Here is a 25,145-nt window from a genome sequence, read left to right as displayed (position 1 = left end):
CTCAGTTTATGTGTCGTCTTTTGACCCACTTTGTCAGAACACCAAAGGCCGGCTCAGCGATGTCAACATCACAGGCAGCGGGAGAGTCGTTGTCAGACTGAGATGGAAAGAACAAGAGCCAAAACAGTAAAAGCAGGGACGTTTAGTTTGTGAGTGTGTGAGTCCATGTGGTGTTTAACCTCCAAACAAAGACTGTCTCCAGTCGTGCTAGCAGCTCCGTGCTATACTTAGGCACAGCAAACTAATGTCCCCACTCTAACATGTTTACAATGCCAAAAATACTGGTGCTAAGCAGCTATACTGTTTAAGTCTGTTTAGCTTGCTAGCATGCTATGTAATTAATTAGCACCAAATACAAAGCACAGCTGGGGCTGATGGGAATGTCATTAGTTTTAAGCCAGAGTATTGGATATATTTCAGTTTTGACAAGTTCAGATCAGTGTGCTGTCAGATTAGAGAAGCAGCAGGAGCGAGTGATGAGCTGCTGTGAACGGGGTCAGCAGTATTTTAGCCATTAAAAAAAAAAAAAATAGAAAAAAAAAATATCAGTTGAAGTCTTGCTTTATTTTGAATATTTTCATTGCTTCGTCCTTTACTTTGGAACTACAGTTTGTGAGCTGTTGAACTACCATATTCCTACACACAAGCACACAGTTTTACTCTGCAGATCAGCTGTTTGAGTCGCACACAGCTAAGTAGGTGAGCTTGTGCTTAGGAATACAGAAGTTGAACGGTTGTCAAAATGTAGTTCCAAAGGAAAGTGCTTGAAAGAAGTGAAACTAAACTGGCAGTGCGCTGATCTGAAACTACTGCAGGTAATACACGGACCATAGATCAGTACCTCACACAACCCCACGTCAAATAACCCAAACTGTCACTTTAATGGCACTGGATTGAAAGACTGAGCCTGCTATACCCAGTGCCACGTCACTAGTGTGTCTAAAAAACAATTATAAGTGCATTATTGTGACAAATTGTATAAAGGAACTGAGAAGATCTTAGAAGTTTCTAGATATATGCTCTTACTTCACATCAACAAGGCTAATGAATGGCTCTTTAACTCAGGTTCTTTCCCCTTGCCTTGGCTTGGCCTCCCCTGTTTGCCATTTCTGCCCTGCCTGGAGAGATCGCAGCGCAGATCTCCTCTGGATTAGTCAGGAATGCAGCTTCATAATGGGGCTTCAAATGCACTTTTCATTTCCAGAGTGTTCAGTCTCTATCAATAGCAGCCTGCTGTGAACCCAGTGCCTAAAACAAACTAGACGCTTAGACTGGGACTTAACACAGAGGTGGCCTGCTACTGTATGTACACACCCCCACTGAAATAATTTGTTTGTGCTAAAACACACATTTCCTAAACCTTATTCTAACCCGAACCTTAAAACCAAGTGTTAACCCTTAAAAAGCCCTTTAAAGTTGTGAGGACCAGCCAAAATAACACACACACACACACACACACACACACACACACACACACACACACACATAAATAAACTGTATGTCCAATAAATATACAGACAGAATCAGTGCTGTTACATAAGGTACAGTCTATTTAAGCAGATGTCTTGAAAATGAAGTAAAAGCACATTAAAATCTACAGCTATCACATAAATAATCATTTCATTTTGACAGTATAAATATCAACAGCGTGTCACTGTTACACAACAGTTGTCTTTCCTTTAACATATTCTGAGAGTTTTAATTCAACACAGACTCACAAAGTGCAGAAATCTTCTGCTGCACTGCTCTGCGTGAGGCCACACCCCCCGTGACTGATGTCACTGCAGGTGTTCTCTGTCAGTCAGACACAAAACACTCGCTATGACTGAAGTGCTCTACTTGTGAATCAGAGGGTGCATCTCAGTTCCCTTAATTGTGTCCATGTTTCCCTCACTTGCAACATATACAAGGAGGATAAGAGTCATTTTTAGAGAAATGAGATGTCATTTCTCCTGATTATTAGTATTGTTACTTGTAATGGATTATATATGTACTGTCCACATAAAAAGAAACGTGCTCAGTTACCATCACCAGCACAGTGGTGATATTTTTGTCAGTCTCTACATGTTTCCCCATGAAAAACAGTTGACAAATCATGTTTGTGAAACAGCACATTTCAGATCAGTGCAATCAGCCACAGTGTCCGATCACTGAAGCCCCTCCCACACTGGACCAAAGAACCCCACTAACATCTGGTTTTTGTCTTCAGTAGCAAAAGGTGTGATCGGCATTCAGTCCCAGGTCAAATGACTCTACATTACTCAGGGGTAATTATCGACTCCAGTTCCGATTGGCAGAGATGGAAACATGACACCCGGGTGGAGACGCAAAATTTTCGCCCCAGTGCCATAATGCTCCATCAGTAACCTCTGCAACAATCTCAGCCACGAATTCCATCTGTCTCCGTTCAAGCAGCGCTCGAAACATCGCTCAGTCGACATCGAGTTTGAAGAGACTGAAATAAAAGATATAACAAGAGTAGGTCAAAACCTAGTATAGGGCTGGACAGTGTCTGGTCAATGTGCACATAGAAGAGTGTGCTTGTGGTGTGCCCAACCTCGCATCCGCCGGGTAGGTCTGAAAAATCTGTGAATCTAGCGACAAAGGCACTAAGTTGACAACACTGCCTGTAAACGCCCCCCCTGATGATTTAATAGAAACCGTTGGTACCAATTCATTTTGAAAAAGCAACAAACATCAGTCAGTCAGTCAGTCAGCAACAAACATTTGCGTTTAGAGAACTTGCCTCCATGCTGCTTTTTACTTTTTACCAACCTTGTTTTCCAGCTTGTGATGCCGGACATGAGACACCAGAAAAAAGAAAAGAAAGTTAAACTCGTCTACTGGTAATGGGAAAGAAGTCAGTCACATTATAAACAGGTTTTAAAAAACTTGGGCTATTTGCGGTGAAAAAAAGGGTATAATAGATTACAACTAAAGAGCTGTGTTGGACTGTTCCATGAAGGATGGTATCATGTATCCTGACTCATGGCCCCTCAGAGATCCCTCCTCGCTCCTGGCTCGATGAGAAGAAATAAGAGCTTTGGAACGGCCTTCAAGATGAAGGACCGGAACAATTTTTGGGTGAAGCAAGACAACAAGGAACAATCAAATAAGGAAACTGGGATGTCTCCAGTCTGACTGTTGTTCAGACATAATTTTAGTCAAGACAGTATGAACCCAAATGACCTAAATACAAACGTGCAGCAAAGCAAACTTTTAAATTGAGGTTCAGTCCAAAGAAAACTCCCTGAGATCACGTTCAACATGTCGTTTGACAGAATAAGTCACAATATACTGGGCCGATCTCTGCAAGGCATTTGTCAAAAATATTTGTATTCGTCATTCTGTTGTATTTGAGTGTAACGACTGAGGAGACAAAAGTCTTATCTGTGTTTTCTTTCTCTGTGAACAACGAGAGGTATGAGCTGTTCAGTGGTTGCAGTGCTGTTGTTGGGCCGGACGCAAATTACACCAACAAATGAAATTTGGAATTAAAATCGGTTCATTTAAACAGAATCACCACAATCAATGGAATTTGTTTGTGGAGCCGAATTACATTTGCACCGAGTTCAACTTTGGTCAAACGCACAAATTCCAGCCACTGAGCAACTGTAAAGCGTCTTGACAGTGAGTCCAAAATAGAAGTGGGATCGATAAGTGTCAAATAAAGAGTCAATAAGTGGGAAACTCCCAGAGGTTCTGGGACAGGATTGATTTCTGACATTTATGAACAGTTTTTGCTCAAGTTGAGACATTGTCACCTGGAAGGGATGCGTCTTCGCTTCAATCTGCATCTCCCCAGGAGAATTCTCGTTTGCATGTCTTTCCATTTGAATTTGTCTGCAACTGCACCACCTTTAAAATTTGCAGCAGTTTCCTGCAGTTCTCATCTTCAGTGTTTATGACACTGTGGAGTATTTTGGTTCATCTGTGAGTACGTTTGTGTTTCTATAGTCAAAAACAGGTGCTGTTCTGTTTTATTTAGAGAGTAAAAATAGAAAGAAACAGATGCATATACTGTATGAATGTTGTTTTGGTCACTTAGGGCAGTACACGGAGCTGTAAACATAGAACTGACATAAGGTGATAACCTTCATAAAGTTGTTATGGCTAACACTTATATAGCTGCTTATTTACATGTACAGCAGACACAGAGCAACATTCCTCTGTTGTCATCTTTTCCACCTGATTAATCTCAGTCCAATATTCACTTTCCCTTTAGCTCTTTATTGGGCTGTGGAAATATGTGGCCCTTTGAGAGTGGTTACAAAACAGTAAAGCTGCAGGCTAAAACCAAAACAATGAGCTAAAAGACGCTAAAAGGGTCTGTAGATCTGAGAGGAACTGCAGAGCCAGGTGTAGATTCGTTACTGTGAGCAACTGCTGCTCCTACTGAAATGAAATGATTAGTGCAGTTTTTTACAGTGTTGTTAAACACTGTAAACATCAGTGCTCATTGTACACTGACATGTTGAATTCGATATCTTTTGCAGTGTAACATGACTTGTGCTTTCCGGTCAGTCTTTGTTCTCCTGTTGGCTCTGCTGCTCTGAAACCTGTTAGCCTTTGGCCCAGTGAGATAAGAGCCCACAGGTCAGTTTCCATCTAACACCGAAACCTTTTCCTCCTCAAGGCCAAAAGGAAAAAAAAAAAAATTCTGGCAGTGTGAGAAACTACTCCCACCTCCAACAGACTCTCTGTGCTTTTCTTTTGGTTAAGCAAACAAGAACTTGACTTGTAATCCTCTTAGCAAACAACAACAAAGGTTTTCCAGCCTACAAAATAGAAAACTGAAACCGGTTTCTTCATATTGCAAATTAAGTTTTTATTATTGATAAAAAATTTGTGGAACGGAACATTTTTCACTTTTATTGGTTGATTATGAAATATGATTATATGCAATTAGCACACGATTAATGATGTAGACTCGATATCGTATTATATGTGTCCACTAGGATCTTGCAGAAACATCATACCTGCTTTTTCTGCTACTTGCTGTTTTCCTCACTGGTCAGTGCTCTTATTGGCTGGAAAATTTAAATAAAATACTAAAAACGGCATTCACATTAAAAGTATGAAGCCAACTTTTGCCCACACTAGAGAGCTTGAAAGGCTTTTCAATTCAACCGCACTGATGGAAACTTAATTCTCATTTTAGTGTTTGCAACATTTTACAAGTTGGCATAAAATGTAATTGACAAGTGATGTGAAACCCAGACCGAATTTGGCTTGAAGGAACTCTATGCATTGATCAAAGAGTAGTTGTGTGCAAACCAACCAGGCTTTGTTGGAGCATTAACCTGCCCTGCAACAGTAGGAGAGCACTTTGGTCCAAACATGGCTTTGCTCACCATCACACCCCTCATGATGCACACATACACAAAACTCACCCTCCCCTGATTCAGTGGAATAGCTCTGGCAGATTCTCAGTTGAGAGGGTGGTCCGTCCCTATCAGTGTTTGGATTAGCCCCCATTACTCCTCGGCTGAGGCTAATATACAGAGTGAGACGGAGCCGCAGTTTACATGAGCTCATACCTTTCAGCTGATCCAAACCTCGGCCTGCTGGCTCACATGTGAGCAGAGCTCAGGAGGAGGAGGAGGATGAGGAGGGCTGAGGGCAGTGTGTGTGTCACCCACCTCCAACACAGCACACTCCCATTAGAAGAAAGCATCATCAGCAATAATTCAGTCCCAAACTGTAAATTAAATATATCAAAAATCCCCACAAGGCATCATTAGAGGCCAACCTGACCAAATAAGAGGTTATGACATAAACATGCATTGTTCTAATCAATATATAACTTTAACAATGAAGCACAAATTGCAACTTAAACACAAAAAAAGTCAAACAAGGCTGCTACAGAGAGCTCTGTCGTCACTGTGGCCCACTGAGGGCTCAGTAGATTAGATGGGAGTAGATGGGACTCGCCAGCAGCTTTTCTCTCCCCGGTACAAGGTAGACGTGCTTGTCCGTGTGTTAGCATGCTGTACATGCAGGCGCACACTCCCACTGTGCGTAATCACAGGCTAATCTCAGCCGTATCTGTACACCTGTAGTGCTCTGCAGTGATATCGCAGTGTGATAGGGCAGGTGCGATTTCTTCTACCTCCTGCGGACCTCTGGAGTAGCTGCGGTCATTTCCTCATATTGCTCGTAACACCACAGATAAAATCACCAAGTGCAAGACAGGACAGAGAATTGAATAGGTCGCTATAACCACCTGTATAAAATAAAACTGAGTGGACTACAGAGTTTTATAGAGACACATGACAAAATAAACAAATTCCTGAAACTATATCTTGATACTGGGACCCTCATTAAGACACAGCCTCAAGATCAGGCCCCTCACCCATTTGTACACTATGTAATAATAATGAAGTGGGAAATTATTCACATATGATGTGGAAATGCCCTGACCTGATGCACTTTTGTTCTCAAGTTGTACATGTTATCAGATATCCCGGGATTTGTATTCCTAGCACACCCACCGTTTCGCTTCTAAATGATGACTCAGCAATTAATATTACAAAATCCCAGAGAAGACTTTTACTTCTGGGTTTGACCGCCACCAAATACATGTTGTTATTCAAGTGGAAGCCTCCCCCATCAACTTTATTATTAAACATCATTTCTCTATAGCACAGTCCAATGGTGAGAAGACACAACTGACACCTTGTCCAAGGCAAAGTACATGACCCAGACTGTGGAATAATGTCTGACTCTTTCATAATAGTGTTCATGATAAGCCCAAAATATGGTTTTCACTTTTTTTGACATTTTTATTTTATTCTTATTCTTTATACATTTATTTTTCTTTCTTTCTTTATTTATTCATGTATTTTTTTAGGTTGTTTCAGGCCCTTTGTCAGGCAGCTGATGAATACCATGATGTACATGGATAAACAAGAGCAGCATGTCTGTATGTTAAAAGACTCCATGTCTAATAGTACGGATCATTATGTTTGCAAGAGCGGATGTTTTCTGCTGCTGTGTTTGATCCGACCTCCAGCACTGGGAGAAATATAACAATAAAAATTTGATCACAAAAATAAGGTAAGAATGTAAGACCCACCGAAGGCACTTCTGTCCGTTTACATTGTGACAGTGGTGTTGCTTGTTATCACATTAGCACAAACCAGTTGATATCCATTGAACAAGCTTTGTCGGCTTAGTATTCCAGGCTCAGAGAGACCAGATTTGACATATTAGCATGTGTTAGCCTCGTTACACATACGATATTAGCTTTACTTTGGAGTTGTGTTTCTAAAATGAGTTCTGTTTTAGTCTCTATTAACTCCTGAAGGAAACATCTGTTCCTTTAGCTACTAGATACTCCACTATATCCACTAACAAGTTGGTTTCTCTGTTTCTTTAGATATAAGATCTATCATCAACATTAACACTGCAGGCTGTAAAGCCAAAAACAATGAGCTGAAAGATGCTAAATCATTCTGCAGAGCTGAGGTTAACTGCAGAGTTTGTGATTATTCTCTCTTGAGTCTTTCACATTACACATCATCCTTCAGTATAATCAATATAAATATATTGATTTGTGTAGTTAAAAGGACGAATGAATCATTAACTCTATGATCGTCATCAATCATTAAACATGCTGCATTCATTACGTTAAAGGAGCAAACTGTTCATCAGCTTTCTCTTACTTTTGCTTCACATATGTTTTCAGAATACTTGACTACGTGCCCTACATTTGTATCGGCTCTCTGACTGTCCCCCAATAGGATCCATTCCCTAAAGTGGGCCCCGCAGTCATCAGACGGACAGATGTCTCATTTACAAACGCAAATTCTTCAAACATCTGAAAGGAAAACCTGTCAGTCTCCTCTTCACTCAGCCTGATTCATCTTGTTAACTGGCTTTACAAAGAGAGCGGTGACTGTGTGACGGCACAGCAGCTCTTACTGTTCTCCGGTCTTGATGAATGAGTCGGAAAACGAATGATAAATGCCCCGCTTCACCCTTCAAATAGACACCACATGTGCATTCACTTCAATCTGCTCCACTCACGTGAGCCACACACAGGAAGAAAAGTGAGTGTGTGTGTGTGTGTGTGTGTGTGTGTGTGTGTGTGTGTGTGTGTGTGTGTGTTTGAGTGAGTGTGTGTTTGTGTTTCCACGGACACAAAAGAGCCTTTGTCACCCTAAGGCACCACAGGTGAATGACATCATCCGCCCCACTGTGGGACTGCAGTGAGTTGAGATTAGAAGTGTGTGTGTGTTGTTGTGTGTGTGTGTGTGTGTGTGTGTGTGTGTGTGTGTGTGTGTTTGTGTGTGTGTGTGTCTATGTGTGTCATTCACTTTTCCCATGAGAAAAAGACAAAGTCACATCAACTGCCTCCATAAGTGATAAGCTCCCTGATTATAATCACATCGTTTGTTCAAGTAAATTGAAGGACTGAACACATGTACAGTGTTCACAACACAAACATGTGACTTCATACATGTTGCAGCAGCAGGTTGGGTTACACTCTGTAAGTCTAGCTCCAAGCAGAAAAGCACTATTTCCTACTAGCAGCAAGTAAATGTAATGAAAAGTGCAAGCATTGCAGTAATGCATTGTAATACATCATTATTACATATATTAATGTATCACACTATACTAATGTTACCTAATTCATTAACAGCTTTATAATTAAGCAGCTTATAGAACTGTGATTTTCAGCCCAATCTTTTTTTAATAGGAATCCTTTGACCTGATTTAGGCTCATTCAATATCTTGCTGAGAGATTGATACCACTGTTATGTTTATGCATTAAGTATGGAGCTGCAGGTCAGGAAGTGATTTATTTAGCTTAACATTGGCATAAAGATTAAAGCTCCATATTTTCCTCTTCTCCTGTGTTTTATTTGAAGTGTTGATCCATAAGAAGATATATTTGTGGTTTTAAGAATCAAAAATCATCTCAATGTAGTTTTACATCTCCTCTCTCAGGCTTCTCTCTGGAGCTTTAGTAACAACAGGTCAGTGAGCCAATCAGAAGAGAGGAGGCTCTGAGCCTTTCTTCACATGGACATCTACCTTTGTACTATATGGACCTTTCAGGGAAAAATTAGCTTGACTCTGTCCAAAATTTAAAAAAAGGGATAGCAGCCCCATCGATGAAGATATGAATGTGTCACAGCAACAATTAGAACAGACCCATTAGAGGCACAGCAAACCCATGTTACCGCAGTTTTAACTGCCCAATTAGTTCTGCTCTGGTTCATGGGGGGTTTCCTCAGTCAGTGGGGAAAAAGCTAAATGTCAGAACGGACGATCAGGTGGAGGCCACGCTGTGTGGACCGAGTCATCAGCAGCAAGAAGACTTTGTGCAGGAGGCACCAGAACGTGAAGCAAAGCCAACTAATCTTAAACTTTTTGCAAAAACTGTGTGCTGATCCAGGAATTTGTTTTTTTTCATTCTTTTTTTTTTTCATTCGTTTTATAAGATTGGGACTGATCTCAGTGGGAAACTATTTTTCTGAACCAGTTCAAACACAGTTGTGTATGACTAATATACATCTGACAGTTGTACTATTCAAGCGGCATTAATCACTCAAACACGACAGGGGTGCTGGTCAGTATTTACTCAGTTAAACCCCTGCTTCTGTGCTTCCTGTGCATTTGACACCATGACACATGACTTCCACTCTTCAGCTATTGTATCACAGACACACCCACACAAAACACACACATGGCCTTTGTGAGTAAATCTGGATTATTTCTGTAAATATGTGCGGTAACACACAGAAGAGATATGATTATTAGACCAACAAAATAAAAGTGATGGAAGGTCTTCGGTGTTCACAAATAAAAAATGATAAAACAATACAACACAAATTTAATGTAGCCATGTCAGCCTTATTTTTGCCAATGCTAACTACACCGCTGTTGGTGCACAGCATGGATTCTCCATTTTGCCCTTTTTTCCCTATTTCCTGTGGTTTCAAAATTTAATCACCAACCTGAAATACAAAAAGAACAAGACTCAGGTTTATATTATAATAATGTTGCCAAAGTTTCTTTTATAATTATTGCATCTTACATTCAAATACACCCAGCCCACAAGGGGAAGACACCACTAATTAATACAAACCAGATAAAGAATGAAATGTATCTGTTTTTACAAATGATATGACAAAAAGTAAAAGATTAAGAAATAATAAATTACTAATAACAAATGACATATACGTAAACTGTAACCTAAGTCAAAGAAAACATTAATTTAATATTCCATATTGCCTTTTCTGAGGTTTTTAACCATTAATAAACTTAAAGCAGCATTAATTGTGGCTGTTTGTGGCAGCACAAGCTGTAAACACAGCACTAATATGTCATCACCTTATAAAGTTTATAACAGCAAAAAGTTGCCAATTTACACCTCCAACAGACACAGAGCAACGTTTGCATTCATTTGTAGTTTCTGTCCGCACAAACCTAATTATTCACTCTCTTTTTAGCTGTTTTTATCTTTTTACCAACTCCTGATAAAAACACCTGACTCCTTAGCTGCTGAGTGCAAGTGGAGAGGGAACCAAAACAGTAAAGTTAAGAGCCAGAAACAAACCTAATGTTCTGTAGAGTTGACGGAACCTAACAATTTTTTTTTTTTTTTGTTAATATAAAGTATTCACTAGTCCAGTTTGAGCATCACCAGAATATTTTATATATTGTATTTTCATGAAACCATTTCATTAAAACATTGATACCACACGTGCATATGCTCCAGTGATGGCTTTTCCAGCTTTGTCACAGTAATCTGGTTAAGTTTACTTAAGCCGGTGACAGTGTTTACATGCCAAGTGAAATGACTGGTATGTTGCCTTAATCACGTTACAGTGAAAACAGTAGCATGCATTCTAATGCACCGACCCGCGCACTGCACTGTACACTGTGTCTGTGCAGAGGAGGGATGTGTTTCAGTGAAGCTCCTGATGACACCAGCAGCTGTTGCTCTCCTCTCCGGCTCCCTGCAGACTGGAACTCAGCAGGAGTCACGCTGATCCCACATCAAAGGCCGCCCCCGACACACACACTTTAATCTACTGTATAGGATTCTCCAGTGTGACCTCTGCCCAGCCTGCTCTTAAAACCTGTTGTATACATTAGGCCTTTTTTTCAGTCATTGTAATGGCTCTAATCGTCGTGTAAAACCAGACTCGAGTGAACACAGAGGCCTGGATCTACAAAGTAGGCCACATCCCATTAACACAGACAGATTTCAAGTGCAAAATCACTTCGCCCCAGTTCCCTCCTTATTTTTAGGTGCTCAAAATGCTCCTCCACCTGGTCAGGAGATCATATCTTCCATTTAGAGGAGCAAACGTGCATTAGCAGTTTGAAATGTTTAGTCAGTCTCCCTAAAGAGTCCACGCATTCAAATCTTCAACAGGCCTCAACTCAGATCACTTGGTGTGACAAACTGTTGAAGAGATAACAGGCAAAGAGGATTCAAGCAAAGTGGGAGACAAATTAACCTGCAATGGAAGGTTGAACCTTCAAATACAACAGATTAATGGGAGGAAAGCCGCTCACCTCTGGCCTAGACCTGCTGAACTGGCTTTATAGACGGCTTCCAGACCTCAAATTTTTTTGGTTGACAGCTGTGTACAATTCACAGCACATTCACTTCCCACAAGGGAGGACAGCCACCTTTCCTCAGGCAGCACTGACATTCTTTTCAGTGTTTGTGTTCACTACTGTGCACACTCTGCAGAAAGTAACCAGGTTAACAAGTTCTTTCATCCAGTTTTGTTTTACCATTACCTTTCACCTACCTAGCAACCTTGCTATAGGTGGATGTTAAAGGTCCCATATAGTATAAAGGTAGATGTTCATGTCTTTTTTGATTATAAAGCAGGGCTAGAGTCCATATTAATATTGTGAAAGTTTTAATATTGAACCTGGACATTACATGTTAGATCGTTAATAGTGGTTTTAGCAGTTTCTGTCAGTTTTTTGCTTAAAATAGATCTGCCAGATTTAAAATACAGTTTTGGCGTTGAATTGCAAAAGACATAACTTTTTAAAATGCTAATTCTAGCAAAACATACCATTGTGATTCTTTCATTTTAGCATTCCAAAAAATATTTTCTGTCTTTTCTCAGGTATTTAAAGAGATTTGCCATGTTTTTTTTTTGTTTTTTTTTTTGTTCCAACATGGAAAACTAACTGCAGTGGAAAATAACTATTTGTCTCCTGATTAGAAAATGTTTTAAAAGTTGTAGAAAAATGTGTTTAAAGAGTGGAAGACAAAAGAAATAACTATTTAAATGGTCATTTTGCAGAACTTACTGTTATGGTACATGATGCTAACAGACATGCACACCGCGGAGGCGACTTTGTTGTGCAGCAGTAATGACAGCAAACTACACTGACAGCGAGGCCGAGGATTGCACTTTTTAATGTAGGTACTGACTTTCAGCTCAGTTCAGCACCTCGGCGTTGTTAAGGTTGCTAGGTGACAGGAGCCGTGCTTTGCGACACAGACCGTCTGATTTCGGTTCAGCTTCGTCGGACTACGACGGCCACGTAGGGGCCACACCTTCGTAGACCTTGTCCTCTGAGGGATGTGGCCCTGGACTTGGGACACAGCTTTCGGCTATAGCTGGCCCCCCGTCACAGATTATCCTCAGAGCTAAACCCCGAAAAAAGGCTGCTGTCCTCTTCGCTTGAAAAACTCCTGCCTTCGCCAATGGGACACGGTCGCACCCATGAAAATGACAGACACAATAGTTACATCGGCTGAAGTCAAGCTATCAGAGACAATACAATGCTGCTACATTAAGTGGGCAGTAAATTACATGATAAATGCACACAGACATCAGATCCCTTATGGGACATAAAGCTGTTCAGAGATCAGATGTAAGCAGAGATATCGCTTCCACTTCAGTATCGTTCTGATTGATATCTATGTTTAGCTCTTCCTCTTCATAGCAAACACATTATTGGCAGTTTCATACAGGTCAGTAAATGGTGTAGAACAGTAAGCCACACAACACGTGTCGCAGCAGCAGCATGTGTGGGCTGCTTTTGTCTTGATAGATTATCACAGGTGATAAACACAGTTCCTCTGTTTCACCCTCATCCCCTCGCAGACTGTAGCTATTGTACTGTGTCTGCACCCTGAGGTCACAGGGGCCGAGGTGTACCTGCAGCGACGGCAGCAAGACGGGGACAGGGACAACAACGGGTCGTTTGTGAAGTGGCAGACAGCAGAACGATGAGGGGGACGATATGGAGACAGAGACCGGAGGGGAGTCACATCCAGCCTGGTGACAGAGGAGCCACGCGGGACAACTTGTCCATTTATAAACTTTCTTGCTAGATTGTTGCTGTGCTGGCATGTGTGTTAAGCACCCCTTAGGGAGTTTATTGTCCTACAACACCGTCCTAATACAAGTGGAGGGCTCTATTTAAAGAGCAAAGGGGAGTTTTCAGCGTGATGTAACCAGCTTTTCAAACAGACTGCTGTCATTCGAAATGCTAAAATCAGCAGATGAGGTGTGCACGCTCTGTTTGGAGGTGTATTTCTGCTTGTGTCTGTGCTGAGGCAGGGACTCCAAAATAATACAACAACACTTATTTAATGGAGTGAAACTGATGGGGGGTGGGCGGGGGGGTGCTACAAATAGAACTGAAGTCACTGCAAAACCTCTACATCATTTTGTAGAAAAGAGAAGTATAGCTACAGCTTTAAATAAAGACATGATACAAAATGAAGTCATAGCTTTGCAGGAAAAACTTATTTTTAGTAGTAACAGCAGCATTTAGTGATGCTTGCATCAGTATTTCAGTCAACGTGCAACTAATAAAATTGCACAATGACAATGGCGTTTGCGACACAGTAATGACAATGAGGCAATTCATTCAGCGGTGGAGCTGGACAGCTGTCTTGCATAAGGATTAAAGGCAATAAATAAATAAAGCTGTACTTGTAGACATGTAGGATTGTTTGTCCTTGACAGAGGTGTGTGAGTGTCATTCTAGTTCTGACTTGTGTTCTCGTCAAAAACAGTTTGTTTCCGTGTCACACTGTCAGTAATGGTAATTTGATTGGTGCAATATCTGTGTGGGTGGGCAGTAAAAATAGCTCATAATGACCTATGGCAAAGAAGTTTAGTCTTTTACCCGTGTCTGTTGGTTTGTTTGTTTGTTTTTTTGCAGGATTACACAAAAAGTACTGAACTAATTTGCACTGAAATTGCTGGAGGGGTGCATCATGGGACAGAGAAGAACCCCTCAAATTTTGGTGCCGATCCGGATCATTTACAATGAATTAGACTGAAGTCTCGTGTATGTTGTTTAGACATTAGTCTTGGTGGAGGTCTGTGCTCTCTAGTTATTTATTCTTTCATAGCTAAAATCAGCTTTGAAAAGAACTATTAGAATATTTTAATATTAGTATTAGAATATTAGGGAATATTAACACAACAAACAAGCAAAAACGTGGTGGTGAAATTTGGAAAAAGATGACTAGCATGTGCAGATAATTAGGAGAATATCTTCCAAATGAAGGAAACAAAATAAACTTGACATGGTGAACAGATGATCAATTGTGTAACCAAACTCATACTACAAAAAACAAAAAGACCAAAGTTTCAGCAAAACACAATAAAAAAAAAATTACAACAAAATGATTTAATTCACAGCTTGGGTATAAAATAAGAATGTCATGAGTGTTTCCAGACTCAGTATTTCACAGACTGAAAGAGAAAAAAAATGGCTCCACCTGGCAACACAGCCTGAGTGTGGGATGAGAACGGTATGCTCTCTCCTTTCTGCCAGAGTTAATCACCAAACCACAACCACCACTCAGGCAGAAAAACCAGTGAATAACACCAGTGTGACGATATGGAAGGCGCAGGCTTTTGGTATACTCCCTGTGAGTGCTCAACTTTAAGTGAAACCAGTATTTGACTTGACTGTGTTTTGGTGTTTACTCGCTGCAAATAATCCTCCCTGGTGTTACAAACCAGCAACTGTGGGGTGACTCCTAACGTTAGGTAGGATTAAAACACCACTGCTGCAGCAGAGCTCGATGTTAGGTGTTCGAGAAGGTGTTCTGACTTCTAACATGCAGATAACTTGCCTGGTGTTTAAGAAGTGGTGGTGAAAGTAAGTGTCATTTGACAGGCTGCGAAAACGGAGCATCCTGGTGTGAAGACACTCAGAGTAATTGCTGAAGAGCTTCTCACCAGTTACATAACTAAACCCAAGACAGATGAACAGCATGGAAATTGAACTAATCAAAACCTGAGGCTGATTGGCAGACTGTTATAAACAGTAAATGTTTGAGGAACATTTATATAATGACCATGAAAACACAAATCACTGTCTTTGTTGAGACATTCATAACAGTCAGGATGCCGACGTCATTCTTTTTTAAAGCCACATCCACACTTATTTTAGTTTGACATTTATTCCTGGTGAGCACACTACTCCAGAGTTTTGAAATGCCTAAATCAGAGACTTTTGGATACTTGCTGGCCCTGTCTTAGTTTGAAAACTCTAGGGTTTTGGGCAGAAACAGAGACGTTTGGAAACAATGACGCAGACACATACATTTGCTCCCTGATTGGGTTTTAAAGGTCCCATATAGTGAACAGGTAGGTGTCCATGTGTTGTTGGATTATAAAGCAGGTCTAGGTTCTATATTAATACTGTGAAAGTATCAAAGCCTCAGTCCACAGAGAAATGCACACAGCCTGTATTCAGAAGAACGGCTCAGAGCCTCCTCTCTTTTAATTGGCTCACCGACCTGTTGTTACTAAAGCTCCAGAGAGAAGCCTGAGAGAGGAGATGTGAAACTACATTGAGATGGTTTTTGGTTCTTAAAGCCACAAATATATCTTCTTATGGATCAACACTTCAAATAAAACACAGAATTTGTAAAATATGGACCTTTAATAGTCATGGCTCTCAGTGGTGAATACACCATGGATAACAAATTACAAGAACTCTGAGACTGCAGTGAACACAGGCATGAGTTCATTGAACTTCAGTAGCAATTCTCGTGCAGAACACACAATGCCTGATGTCAAAAACTCAATGTAAATACATCCAAGACGGATTTAAGATGGATTAAAATCTGATCTTTCAAACTACACCAGGTGGTTTGTGGTGCATTTTGTCTTGTGTTGAAAAGGTATAAATGTGTCAGTCTCTTCAGAACACATACTGTATGTTTACTTTTCCCATAGTGTAACTATGTCAGTAAGCAGTCTGTGGAAATAGCAACTAAATGTCTGATTTTATCAATACATCCAGTGTCTGTCTCTTCTGTCGTGTTAAAGGCTAAATTTAAACTAAAATTACACTGTGATTAGTTGGTGTTCTTCATCTCATTGCACAACAGAAATAACAGTTCCAGCTATTTCCACACATGCAATCAGTACACCAAGCTCCTCTAGCCCATGTGTTAAGTGTTTATGTTGCTCATGGAGAGTTGTTAGTTAAATCTAGCTAAACTGTTACTGTTTTGACTAAACCTCTTCAGTGCAGAAGTTGTTGTTCTTCTGGTGCATTACCAGCCCCTGGCCAGGAGGAGGGCCAAGCCTGACCCAAGTGTAAATAGAGACTGTGTGCATGTGATATTGTTGCATCACTTTGATAATTGCCAAAACAGAAAAGCAGATCCAAAGATCCAAACTTACAGTATTTTGAAGAAAATACAGCACAAATACACTGTGCAAATGCTTTTGCCAAAATAATTTGGTATGAATTGTATGCTGTACTCCAACCATTCCCTCCTCTGGTATTCCTCTTTGTGTGTCAAACTTTTGTATTGTTCATCTGAGGCAGCCACTTTCATTGCCTCATGAACCTGCCACAGAAGCAGACAGGAGCATCTGTCACCTTGGCAGGCCGGTGGTCCATTAGCTATTTGAGCCAGACGGTCCAGACGAAAAAACACCCGCTGTCGCAGACTGTCGGGGGCAGAAGAGAGGGGAAAGCGAAGGCAGACGTGTGACTGTAGCCACCACACTCCTCCACAAACTTTAATCAAACCTGTCAGAGTAGCTTCTGCTGTTACGCAACACTTACATAAGCATCAGCAAGAAGGGACAGCATGGGGACGCATAGGTTTTGAATTCAAAAATAACTCCCATGAGGACAATTGAAAACCATCTTAGTTACACTGTTATACAAAAACTATACTATAAAATGTCTGTACAGACAGGTTAGACAGTGTTAATAGGTAATGGTTACTGCATGTTTAAGTAGCTACCATCTCATTTTGCCTTGTTTCCAGTCTTTATGCTAAGCTAGGCTGATCATGTTTTGACTCCAATTAATTGTTTCTTAGTCAATGCTCATGCCTGAGTATCAGGTGAAACTTTCATTTATATAGATTTTCTTACCAACGTTTTTCAGTTTGAAAAACTAAATCCCTGAACACACACACACACTGCAGTACATACACATCTTAACGCTCACTGTGCTCCTTGATTACCAGAGCTCTGCAGCTGCTGCTTCTCTGATTTCACCAGTAAACTTCACTGGGGGTCAAAGAGGCGACATCGTCCCAGAGTGGCAGGGGCAAAATAATCCCAGAGCCTCTGCCGAGCTCCTTGATCCTCCGGGCCAGTCAGACAGGAAGTGTTTTAATCAAGGCTTCCTGTACTGCCTTGTTTTGTCTGAGGGAGAAGGGGGGAGAGAGGAAAGACTAATGCATCTAGCAGCTGCTGCAAGAGGTTCGGTGCCTTGGCTGGACAAGAACATTTCAGCGACTTCTGCAAGAAGCAAATTCACGGAGGACAAACTTCTTTCTGTTTCACTACTTAGCAGATAATTGAGATTTGTCCAAATTGCAGAAACCTTTCCAACACAGAGTCCCTCTCCTTTACTGTAATATGGAATCATTTTGAAACGTCTAATGAAATCCTTAGTTCTCGTTTTGTGAAGAATATATTGTCAGGAACCAAAGGATTCTACTTAAGTAGAAAATGTTGGCATTTAATGTTACCTGTGCATTTGATTTTAGTCTGCACTCACACCTCAAAGTTGCACAGCTACATTAATTCATACATCTTCCTGAAATAAGTGATATGTGGTGCTGGAAACTTAAAGGAGCGATAAGCAATATTTTTATAATAACAATATGTCACACGTGAAAGGAGTTGCTCATGGTGATGAACCCACAGAGGATTATCAGCTGATTTTACGGTTCACCTCGGTTTTAAGGAGTTTTATAGCAATGAGTATGATGTAGTGAAAACTTCTGGGGCAAGTTAAAGAGCTTGTTAGATGAATGCTAGCTAGCTTAAGCACTAACTGGACAGGAGCTATTTGTAAGTTTTCTCTGCTGCAGATCATAGTTTCTAACCAGCATTGGTGATTGTCTCTTGACAAAATATACGGTCATCATTGCGTATACAAGACAAGAGGTTATAACACAGCACTATGTCTTCAGGGCAGACTGGAGGCTACAGTGAGTTGATAATGGAAAGTGATGCGATGGGCCGGGGCCTGCTGGTGAGCATGCTAACTTCAAGAGAGAAAAGAGTTAACATTGGTGTTGCTTTCCATCACTGGAGACAGCTCATGGTAAGTAAAGGAATGAAGTTTGATGCTGAACTTACAACATTTCTTCTAAACTGTTAAGTAAACAGGTGTTATTGCTAACTTTGGCTATGTAGCAATAGCAAAACCTACAAATAGCTCCTTTAAGATAAGGGTCTGAGTTGGCTTCAAACCATGTGCTTGTTGGATCATTTAACAGTGTCTGAAACCCCCTAACCCACCACCACACTGACGTCAGAAATGGGAGTTTGCCATACTAGCGGCTCCATGGATGACAGTGTTGATCTGTCAGCCCACTTTGGTCCAGAAAGACATATTGCCATGACGTTTTGTGCAGACATTCATGATTTAACTTATTTCGACTATGATGTCTTCCCACTGGGCCCTCATTGGTTTTCATTTGGTTTGTCTGTGGTTTTTTTCTTCAACATATTACCACAGTTTAACAAGCCCATTATCAGTAATAAACATCTCAACTCATGTGGCAAGACAAACCGAACAAAAGACATATTGTTGACTGAGACATGAGCTCACTAAAAGGCACATTTATCTCCATGAACCGGTTTTCTGACACATGACACTCTGTTTCCTCATAACCTTACAGCGACAGTAAAGGCATGCAGAGGGCCATTGCTTTTATGTATAGCTTTCAGTGAAGTCCAGCTGTACTAGGTAATGCCTATTATTTGTTATAGACTCTATTTGTTATCTACTCGGCTTTCACTTTTAAACCCTAACTATGTCCTAGACCACAATCCAAAGTATAACAAACACTAAATCACTCAAAGAGCAGTTGCAGTAGTCTGTAGTACTCACAGGCCTGTGGTTGCACTGTGGACTTGCAAATGGGATGCATGGTGGACCTGAGGAAAGACTTTTTTCCTGAGTCCAGTTTACCTCAGTTAAGTTCATGTTTCCATACATATCAAGTTCTGTGGTGTGTTGGAGATGTCTATATATTTTTTTTTTTTAAATAATGTAGTGTCCCAGTAGGTGTTTCTTCTTCACAATTAAGTAAGGAGATACTCGGGTTTCAAAGATCCACTGGGATATGCGGGGGTGTATTGTGTTGATTGACAGATCAAGCTATGACGCACACATAGTGGATGCCACATTTCTACCCTGTCGGCTCCACCTTAGCTCCACCCTGTCGCCAAGATATTTAGCACATAGTAAATTAAGACTTTAATTTAACTTTTAACGGTCATGTGCAAAGATTCGTTTATCCTGTTTATCAGCTAAGAATATTTAAGGCACTTCCTTTCTTGTTCTATCCATTTGGAGAAATTTATTCATGCTGTTATTTTTTCCCCATATTGATTAAAGATACAAGAAATATCATATATCTTGCTGCTGACGTTGGTGATCCCCATCCCATCACAGAAGACGAACCCTAATGACTTTGACGATCCCCGGACCTTTCCTCCAAAGTCACCAGCAGATCCAAGTGGTGGTATGAGGTGAAATATCCTAATAATTTAATATCTATAAATTTGTGGTCCACAGATAGTGAACCCTAATGACTTTGGCTTTTACCCTAGTGTCACTGTGTTTTATTGGATAGATAGATGGTACAAACATTCACCAAATTTGTGGTGATTCATGCTAATTATAAAATGTTACCATGTGGATACGCTAAATTATGATGGTGAAGATGGTAAATGTTATCATTATCATTAACATCCATGTCAAGGTAACACTGTATATAGCATCAGCACGTTAGCATTCTTATCAGCATGCTGACATTAGCTGTAAGCTCAAAGCCCTGCTGCGCCTTATCATGGCCTCACAAGACACCAGCATGACTCTCTTGTCTCTGTCAAATACTGATATCAACAGTTACCTTCAGTGTTAGTCTCCCTCCTAAAACACAGCACAGAACATCAAAGTCCAGAGGGAGGAACAGTGAAGCGGTGGTTTAGTCTGAGGACACAGACATTAAAGGACTATTAGGATCAGGACCAGGACCGTGACTGTTCTGATCTCTGAGGGCAAAGAACTGAGACACACTGAGAGTTGTTTATCTTATCTGCTGATATGGAGGTTTTGGCCTTTTTAATGTCTCATCCTCTCTTTGTCTCTCAGTTTTGTTATGTCTTCAGGTCTTTCACATCACTGTGAGTCACAATAAAAAAACCACAATTCATCCTTCTCCTTTTGTCATTCTAGGAAATTTTACCTCACAACACACATGACAGAAGAGCAGCATGAGCATGATTTTTAACACCACCACCACCACCAAGTGTAAATGACCTTTGGAGGGATTTTAATATTCATTTAATAGATGTTTTCTTAAAGCTGTGCAATTACCTGTCCGTTTAGTCACAAATAAGAAAGTTCAAACTCTTAATTTGAAGGTTTAATGTGTCACATGGTACGTGTGTGTCTTCTTAACAAAGGAAAATGAAATGTTTTGTGTTTGTTGAGCACCAGATGCGGGAAAAGTGTTAGTATTTTAACATTTGTAATGATCAATTAACATCCTTTAGCTTTGCTAGCTTGAAGAAATGCTGAACTATGAAGGTGTGTTTAACAGTAGTGCAGTCTTATACACTGCACTACTGAAGAGCACACCTGCAGCATGCCTTTATGTCATTTTAAAGTAAGTATGCAATACCTGTAGGACTCTATCAGAGATTTTCATCATGATAGTCAGAGGTTTATAGCACAAGATGTGCAAGACTTTGTGGTTAAATATTATTAGAAGATTGTACGGTTACAGTGCGATATTCTGTTAGGATATGTTGGGCTCCTTCGGTGTGTTTATGGAGACTTACTGTATATCTACAAATTTTGTTGAATTTAAAGTGATTGACTTGCAACTTTAATTTGAAGGTGTTTACCTCCACATTAAGGCAGCATGTCTAGAAATTATAGCGCTCAGAAAATGTAGAAACTTTAGAGGATCAAATCCAAGACAATGTCAAATTAATTCATTACGGTTCAAATTCTTTGCAGTCAGTAACTAATGACGTCTGTGACCAACAGACATCAGCAGACACTTGGTATTATACCTGAAGCTGGTCTGTCAGACCACAATTCTTACATGTTTTAAAAAACTGTTTTTTTTTTTTTTTAAATTAGTCTGCTCAGCAGCTGAAAGTACTTTAACCTCATAAACAATATTTCATTTCAAATATAATGTGCTGTAAGAGCCAAAACAATTAAAAGGTGTCACTCTCCTGTACTGCACAGTGAACCAATGGGTGATGCCGCTCCTGTTTTTCTTGTCAACTCTTAGCTCTTGCTGACGTATTTGTCTCACCTGTGGGAACTTTCCATTTTATCTTTAAACCTTTATTTATTCAGAGTAGTTTGACTGAGCTGCGTCCTCTCTTGTCCAGGAACGCCCTGATGGTTGGCTGGAAAAAGGAACGTCAAAGTGTGTGATTCAAATGTTTATATCATTACAGCTGATGACCTTCTGGTTTCTGAGAAAAGATCCCACAGCATCAACTGGTCATATTAGCAGAAATCAGCAGAGTAAAAATATCAGACCACCATGACTCTGTTGACACATCACTGACTGTGCTGGTACTGAGTACATGTTGCCTGTTTCTAATGCTGTAGTCACACTGTTACCAGATATAAAAACAAAGGCCATGTGCTAAGTTGAACTGCAAATTACTCTTGTGCCGACCTTATTAATGCCAGTCTGATGCTGCCTTTCACTATTTCAGATCCCTTTTATTGCAGATAGTTAAATTCTATTTCCCATTTTCTTAACATCTGGAATTTTTCCTTTTGCAACAATTTTTCTGAAACATTTCTGAAAGATAATCTGTTTTCTCTTTTGCATTTTCTGTTAATGCAGTTTGAGTGTTGGTAGAGTGTGTACTTTGTTTTAGTTCATGTTAAATCCCTGTCTATTACAGAGACCTATCTGACAGCAAGGGTTCTTCACATTTACCCAGTGGCCTACAGTGTTGAAACCTGTAGCCCTGTGTGCAGGTCACCTTTGTGGTGATAACTCAGTTGTGATTGTTGTTGTTGTTTCCATCACAACAGGAGTTCTGACTTTTCAAAATCAATCAATCAGTCAATCATTTTATTTGAATATCACTTTTCATACAGGTTAGTGCAGTTCAAAGTGCTTCAAAGATGACTGATAAATAGATTTAAAAAGATTTAAAAAGCTTTAAAAAGCTGCTTGCATTGCAGCCACATTTTTATGGGAACAAGAGGGGTAAGGGATTAAAAACAGGATTTTTCTTAAAGCTAAAACTCATCACATATTGTCACAACCTGTTGAGGAGTGACACAATATCTGACCTCACCTCGCCACCGACATATCAGCAATCAATCCTTATCAGTTCAACAATAGACCTGTACGCTCTCCCTCCTTATCCCCACAGCTACAGTACATCTGCCGCTGCTGCAGGACTCAACCACCCTGCTGGGACTGTGGGACTGGGGCATGAAGCTGAAGGGAAAAAAGGGGGTTTCCCATCACTTTTCTCAGGGAGGTTATTCCACAGCGCTGAGGATTAGTTTACAGAGACACAGTCTCACAGATCAGCTGCACCAGTCAATCATTGTTCGATCGCTGGCAGTTAATTCAGGACAAAGGGGAGAAGTGACAGCTTCTGAATAGAGGTTGCAGGAGAAAGTAGAGCAACAGCTTGACTTCAGGGGGAAGATAGAGGACAGTTACAGGACAATAAAACAATCTGATGAAGATGAAGACAGAGAACTTGGCTAATGTTTCAAGGAAAATTTTACTCTATGACAGCCGTGAGGATGCATTATGCAATTCAGGGTTCATTTTCATGACTTTTTTTTCCAATATTTAATCATTTCCATGAGCAGCAATTCTTTCAGAGGTGAAAATGTGACCATCTATCTATAATGTAACTGACAGACATTTTACCATCTTACCACAGTAGACTGATAGACCAGAATGGAAGTAAATGGTATGAGTCCTCATTTTCTCTTCCTCTCCTCACAAAAAACTGTAAACAATAGCATAGCTGAATACAATAGAATGGGGGGGGGGGGGCTATTTAAGGTCCCCCTGGCTCTGGAAGTCCCATTCATTTTTTAGACTATGTTATGTGGCTCACAGATGGAGAATATCTACTGTTTGGATTGGCATGAAAGTCTTGTGATTAAATCATCAGTACAAAAGATTAAGAACTCCATTAAAACTCTACTGAAAATATCTTAACCCTGATAAAAGTCCAAGGTCCAAGGTAGACGTTAACTACAAGTCCTAATGGCGTTTCAATTCATTTCATAAACATCCAATCACCGGGCTTGAAGCATGTTACGTGTTACGCCGCTGATAGCGAGTTGAAGCTAAATATGACAGTGATGAGAAATCTAACAACACAATCTGCAGCTTAAACAAGTTCTTTTTTAAATTCTTGGTCAACACTGTTGCATGTATGAGCTTTAGGATGAGTTTCCTCAGCGGATAAAAAGGTCATGACCGTTTTTGCTATAAATGGCCTATTCCTTGACGACTGAACTATAAGCAAAAGTATTAAAGAAGATATAATGAATATGCAACATGGCATATTGATGCTTCCACAGCTCCAAAACAGTATTCATCAACCTTTATCAGATGTTTCTCTCTATTTGCCTTCTATAACTTTTTCACCTCAGCCCAGTGGAAAAATTTTGTTCCACTTATGCACAAATTGAAAATACCCATACTGATAAAAAAAAGTATATCATACAGGCGGATCAAATGGACCCACAAATCCTGGATATTTTTAAAGTGACTGAGGCTGGACTTTTCTTTAAGTCACATTTCAGATAATCTCACTCATGTTCGGTTTTTCACTTTTCAAGCGTTTTATTTGACCTTTTGACAAATCCCCAAATCTCAGTGTAATTTAACATGTCCTCTCTCATGCTTGCCTCTGGAGCTCTAACAACAAGATGTTTGGTGTTGGTCTCTGAGCCTCTCTGTTGATTAGCTGACTGTGGCCCACTACTGTAGCTTGGTAGAAATCCTAGTATTTCAGAAAAAAAGAAATGTAACTCTCCATATTTTCCTCTTCTCCTGTGTTTTTAGGAAATGTTGAGTGTTGTTGTCCAAGTGAATTTTTGTGCCAAATCTAAACAAATTATCGTGGACACATGGATGTAAGTACGGACTGTCACTGGCGCGGAGGCACGATAAAAGTGAGCAGTATTTTCCAGAGTTAAAGTCACAAAGAAGCCCTGCCACTGCAACACTAACAGCATTTTCCTCGCTGTGTTTATAAGGAATAAATGCACATTACATTTCCAAACCAGGAGCTGAAACATCCAAAATCTCTACATCTCAACATCCGTCCCCTCAGTTCCCCGATGACACAAGCGGTTGCTTGGATGACATAATGCAGGTATTTAGTCAGGATATCTGATGTAATCGAGCCAACTTGGCAAAATTCAAACGGATACAGTTAAGAGTTCTTCATCAGTTTAATGACAGTGACCTCCCCTCTACCCAGAACAACAGCATGGAGTCATTAATAAAGCGTCCAGTGGGGGTAAACTGTTTTCATAGGAGCCTGGAGGACGCTCATAAAACAGGAAAAGGAAAACAGCATTGAGAGGTTGAGATTTTCATTTCTCTGCCTGCAGATTGCCATGTTGTTGTTTTTCATTAAATTTTCATTAGATGA

General features: G+C 40.3%; 1 long non-coding RNA gene across 1 annotated transcript in view; it reads right to left on the bottom strand.

The window, feature by feature from the left end:
• LOC147818322 (uncharacterized) overlaps positions 1-17,592 on the bottom strand; it is a 31,593-nt gene extending 14,001 nt beyond the window's left edge. The window contains exon 1 of the long non-coding RNA XR_015438090.1: positions 17,459-17,592. This is a non-coding gene — a long non-coding RNA (uncharacterized LOC147818322). The remainder of the gene's footprint in view (positions 1-17,458) is intronic.
• Between the last annotated feature and the right edge of the window lie 7,553 nt (positions 17,593-25,145).

This window comes from Seriola lalandi, unplaced genomic scaffold (genome assembly GCF_002814215.2).
Source record: "Seriola lalandi dorsalis isolate HSWRI2012SDOR001 ecotype SW California unplaced genomic scaffold, Sedor1 jcf7180002054641, whole genome shotgun sequence".
In the NCBI taxonomy this organism is placed as follows: domain Eukaryota; kingdom Metazoa; phylum Chordata; class Actinopteri; order Carangiformes; family Carangidae; genus Seriola; species Seriola lalandi.
Note: the sequence above shows the minus strand (reverse complement) of the source record. Positions and strands in the feature narration are given on the sequence as shown.